The sequence below is a fragment of the Anabrus simplex genome, chromosome 1 (assembly GCF_040414725.1).
Source record: "Anabrus simplex isolate iqAnaSimp1 chromosome 1, ASM4041472v1, whole genome shotgun sequence".
In the NCBI taxonomy this organism is placed as follows: domain Eukaryota; kingdom Metazoa; phylum Arthropoda; class Insecta; order Orthoptera; family Tettigoniidae; genus Anabrus; species Anabrus simplex.
In genome coordinates this window covers 228,685,979-228,700,872 of record NC_090265.1, presented here as the reverse complement: position 1 = coordinate 228,700,872, position 14,894 = coordinate 228,685,979, and positions in this window count along the sequence as shown.

Genomic DNA, 14,894 nt, shown 5'->3' with positions numbered 1-14,894 from the left:
ATTGCCTGAAATAGCGTGTAATCCTTCATCCCTAATGTTCATAGATTACTAGAAATGCTGCAATCCTGAAAGGCATAAAATGCCAGGAAGAGGTTAACTTGGATAGAAATGTAGCTTACTAAGCAGGTTGGCCAACGCTGGTGATATTGTCTCAATGCAAGACTGTGCTGAATGCCTGGAATCTAATATGTTGGAGAGTCAAAGAGGCGCAGCGTGTGTGGAATAGACATTACCATATCTAAGAGGATGGCAAGTAAACATGGACGATTGAATGGCAATTAGGAAATGAAAACCGGGGCAGGTGGATCATTTGAATTACTGGATATGGATTCTCGCAGGGTGGTAGTATAATAAAAAAAGTCCGCATTAAAATGTTTCAAAGCTAATGCAGTGAGCTTGCAGATGCGATTAACAGTATTCTGTAAGAAAGAAGGGAATTATCACTTTGATGTTGAGAGCAAAATATGGTTCTGTGGCCCAAAATTTAGCCGAAATATGGAAAAATCATGGGTTCCCCATTTATTCTTAAGCATTACATAGAAATAGACAGTTTAATAATAATAATAATAATAATAATAATAATAATAATGGCCTCAAGTATCGTGTGCATTGACATGTTTTCAGTCTGAATTCCTGTACGGAAAGGACAGTTGGGTGGACTCGGGATATCGTTTTCGTTAACGAAGTAACCGATATGAAGATGGATACAATGATTGCTGGTACAAACAGATGGAAACAAATGGAAGAATAAGGCATGAACACGTCGGATGAAGCTATGCATTTAAACCATCTTCGGGATCACGTGATACCATTAAAGCATTCCCCATGCAGGTTATAAAAAGCAAAGAAAGGTCAAGACCACGATGTCTGTACTGTATATTAAATATGAAAATACATGAGGTGTAGAATTATACGAGGCCACATAACTCGTTCAAAACTAAGGATTGAGGAGGCGTAAAATTGACTCACAGAGTCCGAGCGAATGGCTGCAGAATTTGGATCACGCAGCTGTCAGCTTGCATTCGGGAGATAGTGGGTTTGAATCGCACTGCCGGCAGCCCTGAATATGGTTTTCAGCGGTTTCTCATTTTTACACCAGGTAAATGCTGGGGTCCTTCCCCTCCCAGCACCTCAAACCTCGTCGCCACCATAAGACGTGCCACGTAAAAGCCAAATTATAAAGATAAAATTACATCCTCATAGACTTGCAGACTGAACATAAAATAATAATAATAATAATAATAATAATAATAATAATAATAATAATAATAATAATATGAAGATGTCTGTAAGCATATTTCACCTTATCACTTACTGAATTAAAATCTTCATGTTACTCAGTTTGAAGGCAAACGCAAAATCACATTTATAGCATAAATATTAAGAGAGTCATTCCCGCTTTAGCAGTATTTCAAGGATATTAGCCGTTTAGTGTGTTTCGCGTTTGCTTTGGTGCTATGCTTTACAATGTAAACTGATCACAAAACATTATTTCACTAAACAGAACAATTTCAAATGTATATTTACTATATATAATCTATCAGACAGCATTACATGGGAATTAAACGGTTTATAGCCAAATTTGCATTCATTGTGTACAGTACACGTTGTCCTAATTGCCCTCTTTTATTTTGTTCGTACGGTTTTATGTTACATGCAATTTATTTTGTTACTTTTTTATCGTCCCATTCGCTTTAAAACATGGACATATGTGAATGCCAAACCAATATTATGTATTGCACTTGCATACGTTCCCTAATTAAATGCTCCAAAAGTTAAGTTTTCAATACGGGATTTCTCCACAGGTTAAAAGCTTGGACTGGGAAGAGGCTTTCTATTGGTGAAAATTAGTTTGAGAGGTCGCTGGCTGTATGCGACATTTGTGCTGGAAAATGTGGAACTTCTACTGGTTTTCTTGAAGAAGTCTGGTTCCTCTTTATCGCTTTTATTGAACTGATACTCTATAATCATTAACTAGGTTATCACCTTGTCTGGTTTCCACTATTTTGTTGTACGAAAGTTGTACAATAATTCCGAAATATAAATGCTTAACTTAAAATAATAACCATAATAATAATTTATTATGATTCCCATAAATAAGATAGATACATAGCCCACAGTAGAAAGACAAGTCTACCTGGCTGATGTAGGAGCTTCCATTTTGATACACGAAACAGCTACCTGCAGTAACGTAAAGTTGGACAAGCTGCCGACTGCTTCAGGAGCAGCAAACTGCTGCAAACTTCATTTGATAAAGTCCTTGCAGCCATCGACAACATTTCGTATTTTACGTTCGTGTAGGTACCAGGTAGCTATTTCGTGCACCAGAATGAACCCTCCTGCAGCAGACCAGGTACTAATGTGGGGTATGTATCTGGAACACCCAATGTATTATCGTAAATTGAGGATAATCTTTACATAGAACAAAATAAAGAAAAATCAACTGATGAAACAATGTGAGCCGGTTGATGGTTACAATGACATTAGAAGCACAGATGCGCTTGTCCACGTGTATGTAGTCCATACCAGCAAGAGTGGCTGATTTCATCTAAGGATGTTACTTAATGTGGTTAAAGGTCCTACTTTTTCAATATTTAAGAACTATGGAAGTCTTATAATGCTGGGTTGTTGACGGCCCTTTCAAATCGGATTGGAGATGTGGTGTTGTAGTGAAATCTGTATATTCATAACTTCAATACTATTGATGTCGTAGTGTTTTCACAGTAACTAATAAGTGGGTCTACAGATTCATCTAGAAAGTAAAGAAGTCGAAGAGATGGAAGGGCAATAAAGATGAGTGTAATGGCCGACACGTTTCAAGAAGCATACAGAGTCAAGGAATTGCTGCTCGATATAGTACGGTAAGATCACTTTTTTGTTTGTCATTATTGTCATCTTTTTTAAATTTCCTAATCTATTGGCTCTTTGGAATAATCACCGGTAGAGCACGTCAGAAGAAACATTGAACCGAAAACGGAGAGAGCTATTAAATTATGACCAAAATGAGTTCATGGTGGGCTGACTGTGGTCAACAGAATAGTACAATCACTTGTAAGCGAATCTGTCTGTTCGGACTTACTGATGATAACGATAACGATGACGATGATGCTTGTGTTTAAAGAATCTTAACATCTAGGTCATCGGTCCCTGTAATTTCACCGTTGCTCAAGAAGAACATCGTCTGAACCCCGATCAAGAATAAAGCTTATAACACCACCTCTAACATCACGGTCGATTCCCTTGGGAGCGAAGGCAAAACGTTTGTGTTTACTTTGTTGTTCGCCGAAGTGAGGTTTGGTGGTAATATTACTCTCACATCATCTGGAATTGGAGCCACTCTTTTGGAAACGGGAGGAGGGACATCTCTTGCAACATCTAAACTTCCTCTAAATGTTAGCGGTAATGATGCAAGTGTATGTAATATTTTTTTAATTAGAACTGCCAACTTATCGAAAATTGTTTATTAGAAGTATGGGATAAGGCTAAATTGTCGCACAAAACTTCGGTTGAAGATCTACACATGGCCATGCGTGATATAATATAAACACACTTATGGGTATCTGCACAGTTTTATTCTCTGGAGATTTCCGTCAAATCGTATCACTTGTTACGAGCAGAAGGAGAGCTGATGAACTGAACTCTTCATTTAAAAGATCCTATATTTGGCCGGATATAGCCAAATTGGCACTCAAAACTAATATGAGAGTACTCTTATCTCCTGAAGTTAACAGTCTTTTATTCTGATGTTAATTAAAGTCGGAATTGGAGAATTACCGAGCGTTGAAGGAAAAATTACCTTCGATCATGATCTATGTGTATTAGTAAACAACAAGTGCCTGATAGTATTTAACCTGAAATCCACAATTATCTAACACGTCGCTTTCATGGTTTAATATTTATTTTCGGTTTCCATTTGTACAAGGCAGTAGTCAGTTTCCTATGTTCAATTCATCTCCCCTTCCATCTATGTCGTGGTTAATATATCAACTGTAAATCAATCAATTTCGCACTAACTTTTACACTATGAGATTTTTCTTTCATAGCCCAAATAACTTCTTCAATGAACATATTAAACAGATATGGTGATGGAGTATATCCCTATTTTACTTTTTCCCTATTGTTTGCCTCCGTTAAATGTCCATTTTTCTCCATTAAGGCCACCTGATCTTCGTAAAACCGAACAATGAGCCTACATATTCATCACTTCAAAATATGTTTCTAGTTTACGTCCTCAAGGTCGTTTTTTAGATCAACGAATGTGAAATACATTCTTCTATTTAATTTCAATATTCTTTAGAGTATCAAATATAAATCCAAAATCGTATTCCTTGTTCTTTTGCTGAAGCTAGGTAGGAGATATTGCCTTGGAAGCACATCCGTCATAATCGCACAATTGTATCTTTCTCTGTATAGGTACTCCTGTTTCGGGTTCAAATTACATCTATCTATGTTTTCTTTAAATCGTTGATGAAAGGAAATAAATTTATTTCATTCAATTCTTCCGAAATACAAAACAAGAGAGAATGGGAAGCACACATGAGTGGAGGAAGTTATCCTGGGCACGGAACCATCGAAAGTAGTTCAACATTCTCGATGTGACCACTCTGACGCGGATAAAACGAAATGCTAAAAAATACTCCAGATGCTCACCAATCTTCTGCGAGGAGACTATACCAGAAAAGGAAGCAGAAGGAAGAGAATAGGAGCTAACCATAGTGAATTTTCTCCAAAATCTGTATCAATTACAGAGACATTGAAAAAATAACACTATTCACCAATAGAAATGAAATACATGTTTTTGAAAGTAGGACTGAATAGTTAACATTTTTCCCCAGTACCGTACCTAGGCGTGCACCCTAGTTCTGGACAGAGGCAGTAATTCTTAACAATCATAACAGTTCATCTCCTTTAACTGTCCGCCACGGATTTAGCAGTCTTTTATCCCATTATATCCAAGAGCAGCTTTCTCTCCTGTGGTCATATGCATAGTACGTTCTGTCATACAAGCAGCTCACACAATACAAAATTATTTTACCTCAGCGTTCCCTTTAGGTTTAATTTTTCACTGGAATAATTATGCTGCACATTTGAACTTTTGATGTTGTTTTTATGATTATCTGCTTCACCGTGTTTCACAGCCAGAGCTTGCATATCATGTTTGCAAATGGAATAATACGTCGGAAATTAATCGTTATCTACTACACGCAGTCATGTTATAAATAAATAAACATTAATTTTTCCCACGCTTATATATAGTTTACAATATTTACTTCTTATTTTCAATACAAAAGTACTATCCCTTCCTCCCCAGTGAAGTAATGGAAATATCTGTATTATGATAACGAATAGGATGATGAACCTATAACTTTCAGACGTCGCAACAATGGAATCAGCAATGAAAGTGAAAACCTACAACCTGTTTTCCAGTCTTTGAGCGGATCAGGGATGTAATGAATGAACCATACATAGGCTATTATTAAAATGGGGTCGCCACTCCCAAGGTGATATTAATGACTGATAAATGCTATGAAATGACAATGGAGAGTGTTGCTGGAATTAAAGATGACAGAGAAAATAGGAGTACCTGGAGAAAAATCTGTCCCGACTCCACTTTGTCCAGCACAAATCTCACATGGAGTGACCGGGATTTGAACCACGGTATCCAGCGGTGAGAGGAATCCGTAATATTGCCACAAACAAGTAATAGATCATATCGTCCGGCTCCATGGCTAAATGGTTAGCGTGCTGGCCTTTTAGTCACAGGGGTCCCGGGTTCGATTTCCGGCAGGGTCGGGAGATTTAACCATCATTGGTTAATTTCCTTGGCCGGGGGCGGGGTGTATGTGTTGTCTTCATCATCATTTCATCCTCATCACGACGCGCATGTCGCCTACGGCCGTCAAATAAAAAGACCTGCACCTGGCGAGCCGAACCCGTCCTGGGATATCCCGGCACTAAAAGCCATACGACATTTCATTTTCATTTCAATAGATCATATCGTCGCTGTACCTGCAAAACCTCGTATCCCAGAATGCCATTCCTGTCCATTATTCTCCTTAAGACTGGTCACGCCTCCCAGACACATATGGATGTGCAGTCTATCAAAACAATTTTCCTTGTGTTCGTTTTCCTATGCTGACGTATGAATGAAAATGAACCTTAAATGCATGAAATGAAATGGCGTATGGCTTTTAATGCCGGGAGTGTCAGAGGACATGTTCGACTCGCCAGGTGTACGTCTTTCGATTTGACTCCCGTAGGAGACCTGCGCGTCATGATGAGGATGAAATTATGATGAAGACGACATATACACCCAGCCCCCATCGCAGAGAAATTAAATAATGGTGGTTAAAAATCTCGAACCTGCCGGGAATCGAACCCGGGCCCCTGTGACCAAAGGCCAGCACACTAACCACGCAGCCATGGAGCCGGACCCTTAAATGCATTATACTGTAGGAGTGCGGAAATACATCATGCAAACATACATCCCTACAGCGCGGTACAATAAGGTTCAATTTCTTTTACACACTGGCATACGAAAATGAACACAACGAAATTTTTTCTGATGGACTGCAAACCCACGTGTGGCTGGGAGGCGTGACCAGTCTTAAGTAAAATTATGGATGGGAATGGCATTGTGGGATACGAGGTTTTGCCGGTGCAGCAACGATATGGTGAAGTTGACCAGGTAACCTGCGTGCAGTTGGTTGGTGGAGGAGCTGAAATGAACCAACAACTATAACGTATATTAATTCCGGTTTAGTGTACTTGTTAAGCGATTTCCTTGCTTAATCAAGGGATGTGATCGGCTCATCAAGGTCCAGAATTAGATAAAGTATCCCTCAGAGAGCTGTTCTAGTAGACACGGTACAGGCACTCTCATGTAATTATGAAGAATGCAAGGTCTGTTATCTGTTGTCAAGTCTACAAATAGGAACAGTCTACTATTTCTGAATGGCATATACAAATCACTCAGCTTTCATACAGAAGGTGGATAGTGTGATACTAAAAAATTCGAACTCGTAAAGTGAGCCAGTTATCACTATAATCACAAGGAACCGAAATACTAATTCAAAAATGTGTGGGAGATGACTACTTGCTAGTTACTGCTAAGAACATAGTAGTAGTAGTAGTAGTAGTAGTAGTAGTATGATCTCTCTCTCTCTCTCTCTCTCTCTCTCTCTCTCTCTCTGTGTGTGTGTGGGGGGGGTCAGTGGATCACCAGATCACGGGTTCATGGCTCCTAATGCTAGAAAAGGCAGAAGAATCACACTCATCACCACCCGTGCGAGGATCTTTCAGTATTACCGATATCCGTGAGAAACTGAGGGTGAAACAAATCCGCTGGAAGCAGTGTGGTGAAGATCATCTTTTACAGAAAGCTCTTGCCATTGCGGAACCAAGGAAAGGCTGAGGATGCCCAAGAGTTGAAACCATTTTGAGGAGGAAAATCATCCCTGTTGCCCATATACAGAAGCGTAGGGAAATACCCTCTGCGGATCAGAAGAGCCGACCCTGAGTGATATTCCAAATGTACTGTAAGTCGAGGGAAAAGAGGAAGAAGTACCGCGTAGTCCCTATCCTTTGCCGTTATCATTTTGAATGTCTCCATGGGACTTCCTCCAAAATGCTGACAAAATTTGTTTATTTACTGCTCCAAGCTTCCCATGCTTCTTCGCTCAACAAGCCTATACTTTGATTTAGAGGTTCAGAATGTGCAGTTTTCCAAATGAACACACACACTTTTGCATAAAAACAATATGACCTGTCGACCTTAATGGTTAATGTTGGTCTTACAAAAGATATTAACTTTTCTAATTTGCTCAAGATAGTTCAATACTGCTAGGGTGAGTACAAAAGGTGAACATTCAGAATAAACTGACAATTATTTCAACAATCTAACACATTTGCAGACTACAACCATATAAAACGTATTTCTTCACCAGCTCTGTAAGAAAACTTACTTTTTGCAAACTCACCCATATATACACATTTTCAGTGTCCTTTATGTTTTCCATTTTTGGAGTGAAGTGAGAAAATTGAAGGTATTCACAGTTGAACGAAACATATCGCTCGACTTTTGTATCAGCCTTTTTTCCTGAAAATTGAATTCATATCATAAATTGTGTTCGACTCACTAGCAAACTAATTCACATCACCACAATTAACAAATTGAATAGCATGGCTTCTAAACCAATCATATTTTCCTTGTCCCAAGCTATAAAGTCAAGTTCGCTCTATTATTACCCTACCTTTTCCATATATATTTCCCATTTCACTGCTGCAAATCAGTATTCTATTCAACTGACATCACCTCTACAGGCTATGAGGGCAAAAGTAATTTATTATTATTATTATTATTATTATTATTATTATTATTATTATTATTATCTATTTTACCAGGAAAAGTAAGGATATGCGCATGAGAATCTTGCAAAGGGGTGTACGGTCCTTACAGAGCAGGTACAGAGAGAGGTAGATGCAGAGCGAAGTAATGGATAGATTTTAAAACTTAACTTATTCAGTTTGAGAATTTGATGAATAAGTTCCCTTTTATTTCAGACTCGTAGCATTGAACCAAATTAAAATATTTTCTGAACAAGGTAATGTCGTCTGGCTAATAAAATCAATTTTCATGATTGCCTATCTTTTAACATGAAACGATTATCTTTCTTTGAAAGTCAATAAGTTATTTCCTGGTAAAATCCTTAAAGATCTTGAGGTATTTGTTTAAACGATAACAAATAAAATTCAAAATAACGTCTTTTCACTTGAAAAATTAATTTTCCTAGAGTTTTTTTAATATTTTAACACTTCAAAATATAGCAAATTTTATCTTCTTCTAAAGTTCTGTGCTATAATTTAGAATTGTCATTCAACACTTATAAAATGTTATGTGAATTCTAATGTGCGAAATATTTCGTTGAATTTGAATGAAATCACTGATTTTAAAATTTAACTTGTAATAAAGTTAGTCTATTTAAATCTCAAGTTTGTTTAGTAAGGCACTCATATCACCTGAATTATCTGGATGTCAGGACTGGAAATGTAGAGAAATGCGGTTCAGTGAACAGCATATGAAGTCCTTGGCAGGTGGTGTGATGCCATCCCCATGGTACCACGTTTGATTCCCACGTAGTAACCACGTTCCAAATCCTGCGTCGAACCGCGTTCCATCTCCCGAGTAGTAACCACGTTTAAATTCCATGAAATCACCACGTTCCAACTCCCATGTAGTCGAAATGATAGTAGGTTGATATGACAAAATAAGAACTCTGTCAGGGTTTCACCGTGTCACTTATAAACTCTATAAACACGAGAAAGTTCAACTGACAAGATTAACTTGTGAGTGTCCTATGTTTGTAAATCGTAAATTTGGCACTATATTTTACTAGGTGCATTTCTTCTAATGTTTAATCACTGGTAGGAAATTGTTATTGCTCATTAGATTGGACTGACTGTTCATGTTGAATCACAGTTATAACATACACACGAAAATCAAAGTCTTACTCGTCATAACGAACTACTTAATTCACGGATATTCACAAGTTCCTATGACGGCAATGTGAAACAATGTCAAATACTGTTCACTTGTGATGAAGGTTTAGCCTTACTAAAACGCCAACCAATAGTTATTACACACGTATTTAAGGTAATATTATGAAATAGATTAGTTTGACAGACTGAATGTTCGATTATTTCACCTGAAAATCGTCTTAATATTCACACGCTTGTTTCTCATGAATGTTTAAAGTCAGTTTCATTTGAATATGAATACAAGTTTAAATCAATTATATTTGTTCGACTTGCAGTTGATAATACTAGGTCTGTAAAGTGATTAAATATCGTAAGTCTTTGACAACACTTTGAAATTATTAAGTTAGTATCATCTCACTCGAAGAAAAGTTTCTAATTTCCAACACGAGTTATTGTTTTATAAGTCTTGTCGAAAACTTTACCGTAGAGTTCGTACGATGTGATGCCTTGAGTTCGAACATCGCGGATCCGTTCACGTGGGACAGCATGACTACACGACGGCAGCGTGCTGAGAATTGAGCTGACTTGACCTAGCAGAACCCCGTTCTTTTATACCAATCTGTTGAGGTCAGCTTCCTCCCCTAGTGGAAAATCACGGTTATTTACACCTGAATTACTCTTAAGTCCGTAGGCCGATATTATTGAAATTACAGTACGTTTGCCTTTAAATAATTGACTATATGATGGCGTATTTCATTAATCGATATCTCGATGGGTTCCAGAGTTAGTAAAATTTCTTCTAGTATGTTCTACAATATCAGATTGTGTTCACGTGATAGTTGCATCAACCTCCTCCGTGACGTAGCTTGCTTGCTGTATGCATGCCTGAGCCGTTCCGTTGCGCTACTTCGCATGCTAAGGTCGTCCCGTTGCGCTGACTATCATTGAATAAAATTATGTTCCAGGCCATACATGCTTCCTGGTACGCTATATAAATAAAATAGTAACGACCGTGTGTCCGTACATTGACTATTTTGGCGAAATTTTCGTACAGCTATTCGTTTAAAGGGTACTAATGACCATCTCCACACCTTTTGGCTTTAGTTTCCTGAAAGTCCTAATTTTTACCACCCCTCCCCCAAAATCAAGAATGCGGCACAATCTGCCAGACGAGCTACAAAATTGAAATTTAGCAAGATTATACGTTTTAGCCTGTAACCGACAGAAAACTTCCAAAATCTTTAAATTTTCAACGTTTTATCCCCGAAGAATATCGAAGTGTGGAGGCAATTCTAATGACGGTGCAGACCTTCGTTTCGAGGTATTTCGTGACTAAACAGTAAGTTCTATCACAAAACGGATAGCACAATGTCGGTTTAACTTGGATTGATCTACAACTTTGGTCCGTTGTCTTTTTGTCGTATCTCTCTCCCTTATACGTTAGATTTGGCAGTATTTCTCGGATGTAAGTAAATTTTTCACTTTTTACACGCTTCATGCTACGAATCACTTATAGGAAGGATAGAATCAACAAATTCTACACGAACATTGGCCCACAGAGTAGCCATATGAGAGCCAAATACTATGTCTTTAGCTGTCATAAAATTATCCGAAAAATAATGCAGTGTGGGACAATCTTACCCAAATTTCACCCTATTCAACGTTTCTAACTCAATCTGACTCATGAATATATGTAATACGATAAAATATCATAGGACCAGTCACATAGACAGCCGAATTCGGCGTCTTATAGTACAATCCGTTTGTTGATATGACGTACCGTTTAGCAGCAGTTAATCTGTAAATAAAGGTCTACAATATTTTAAACATGCATATACTTTTGTATGTCGATATATATTGATGTCCATTAGTAGGTATCAAGAAAGGGTATGTCTGCTATTGTAATCAGTACTCCCCAGATCGACTTTGTTTGGCAGTAGGCATGGGGTCCTTTTCAAACTGTATAAGTGGCATTAGTAAAGAGGGCCCACCATTGTAAAGAATAATTCCCTTCTCAATTTCACTTGTAGAAGGCAAGGGAGTATGCAATTTTGTTCAAAACTCCCCTACCCGATTGTGTTTGGCTGTGGGCAAGGGTGCCCGCAATTATGAATAACTGTACCCCTCCAATATGTGACTGGCATTAGGCATAGTGGCCTGCTGTTTTAATGGAAACTCACTAACATGGTGTGACTGGCAGTAAGAAGGCTGGTATGAGGAAAAGGGTCATGTCATTATAATGACAACAGTACAACCCAATTTTGACTGGTAGTGAAGAATTTGCCTGCCGTTATAATAAAAACTACTCAACTGTAATATGTCTGGAAGTAGGAAAGGGGGCCTGCGATTGTAACGAAAATTTTCCAAATCGATTGTGACCCCGTATTAGTCAATGGGGCCTGCCATTATAATGTAAACTTCCCAACTCGATTGTGAATGGCACTAGGCAAGTGAGCCTGCGGTTATCATCACAATTCCGAAATTCACACTTTACATTGGAAACAACATATGGGGACCTCCCAATGCTGTTTCTTGGATAACGCTAAAAGGCATGCAATTTAAAAATTCTTATTCACTTCATGTACAGTAATTTACTTCTATATCCGTATACAATGTAGAATACCGTAGCGGAGCACGGGTAAATATGTTAGTCATTACTATTATTATTATTATTATTATTATTATTATTATTATTATTATTATTATTATTATTATTATTATTATTATTATTATATTAATGTAGGCCTATATATTATCAAATTCCCATGATACAAAAATATTTTAACTGTAATACGAAATAAATATATTGTAAAAGGAAAGAAAAATTACCTAGATTGAGTGCTATACCGAAAAATTAAGTAGAGAAAAGTAGTTTCTAAGATTAACATTATAAATTCTTCACCTGCTGAAAACCAGTACAAATATAGTTACGATGGTGAAATATTTGACAAAGCCACTAAAATAAAAGAATCCCTTTAACATGCATTATTGTTAAAAATGTACGTTCCGTATGATAAAAAACTGCAAAAACTATTATGTACATGAATTTTGCTGGTTGAAATCGTATGTAAAAATATTCACCGAGAAGGCACTTCATGACCACTGCGTGTCAACTGCAGCTTTTGTTAGTTGAAACAAAAGTGTGCAATATAATACTTTAACAGACCTCCAGTTGAAAATCTGCAGTTCGTACTTCACATACTGCTAAGCGATATATTTAGTTGCCTCTGTGTTAATATATTTAGTTATCCTTATGATAATAATATTAACATGCGCTGAGAAGTGTGTAGGAGCACTAGTCAGGATAATTGTTCATGAGTAAGAATCAATGAATCCAGCCTGTAATCAATAATATGGTTACGTGATAGAGAGGGTTATTTGCAAGGAAAGAATATATAAATTAATTAATTAATTCATTAATCTAAAACTCTAGCATCTACGATAAGTCTACCTCCACAGTCAATAGTGTTAATGCAAATTTTCCAAAACACCGCCTTCAATGAGGATTATAATGTCACTAGAGTAAAGGTGGAATCCCTCGCTGAGACCCAGGGAAAAACGAATCCTGGATGGTAAATGGATTAAGAAAGTAAGAAAGAAAAGAAAGTGAGGAAGAAATAGAAAACTATAGGGGCAAAGCATGGAGCATGGAGCATGGAGATAATCACCATAATTCTGTAAATTAATAATAATCATAATCAGGACATCTATATTATAAAAATGGATTGTGTGTGTGTGTAAATAGTGTAAAAAATAATGTACAAAATGACCGAGATTATGGATGCATGTACCAGCGTAGCTCTCATCATAACTTGGTTCACATAAGACTTATTATCACCGGGCTAGTTGGCCGTGAGGTTAGGGGCGCGCAGCTGTGACCTTGCATGCGCGAGATAGTGGGTTCAAACCCCACTGTCCTGAAGATGATTTTCCGTGGTTTCCCATTTTCAGACCAGGCAAATGCTGGGGCTGTAACTTAATTAGGGCCACAGCCGCTTCCTTCCAACTCTTAGGCTTGCATATCCCAACGTCGTCATAAGGCCTATCTGTGTCATGCGACGTAAAACAAGTTGTAAAAAAAACTTATTATCTAGTAAAGAATATTGTGGGGGTAAGACACTGCTAGGGTTATAGGAGGCTGACATCTAAAATGATCGAAAACGACCGATATTAGTGGAAAATTCATAGTTTTCGGGGTCACTGTGAGGGATTGCGCAACGTTGGATGCCATTTAAGTCCATGTCCAGCCCCATCGGCATGGGGCTGAGAAGGGGTGAAAATTAAAATGTTCCAAATGACCAGAGATTACGGATGTATGTTCCAGAATAGCTTTCAATTATACTTAACTAGCAAATGTACCCGTGCTTCGCTACGGTATTCTACAATGTATACGGATATCGAAGTAAATTGCTGTACATGAAGTGAATACATTTTTTTAATTGAATGCCTCTTGGCGTTATCCAAGAAAAAGCATAGGGAGGTCCGCAGATGTTGTTTCCAATGTAAAGTGACAGTTGCAGAGTTGTGATGATAACGACAGGTCCACTTGTCTCCCGCAATTAACTATGCGTAACGTCAGTCACATTTTGATGGGTAAATTTGTTTATAATCGGGGGCACCTATATGTAATGATAAAGAGAATCAGGTAAAAGAGTTTTTAAAAAATGCACGCTCCCTTGCCTTCTGCTAGTCGAATCAAGAAGGAAATTATGCATTACAATGGTACACAGGCGTTGGAGAACTACCCCATTCCTATTGCTAGTTAAAGTCGATGTGGGGAGTACTAATTACAATAGCAGACGCCCTCCTGCTGAGAGTCACTATTGATTTATAAACTATTAATTACAATGTAAGACACACCCCTTTCTTGATCGCTACAAATCGACTTAAATTAATAAATGTAGATCGACGTACGGAAGTATATGCATGTTCACCTTCATTTACAGAATAACTGCTGCTAAACGGTTCATTCATATTGAAAAACGGATTTATAAAAAGACGACTTTGGCCTCATTTAGCTATTAAAATGGCTGGCCCTATGATATTTCCTCGTATCTCATCTATTTACAGGCAAGATTATTTTAGAAACATTGAATAGGGTGAAATTTGTGTAAGGTTTTCACACAGTGAATTGCTTTTCAGATACGTATGCGACAGCTTCAAACATAGAATTTGGCTGGGTGGGCCAATATTCGAGTAGACTTGGATGATCCCATCTTTCCTATAAGTGACTCAAACCATCAGTTATACGTGTACAAAGTGCAAAATTTAGGTAAATCCAGAAATAGAGCCAAATTTATCATAAGGGATAGAGATACGACAAAAAGTCATAGGATCAAAGTTGTAGATCACTCCAAATTGAACTGAGATTGTGCCACCCGTTTTGTGATACGACTTACCGTTTAGCTACCAAATAC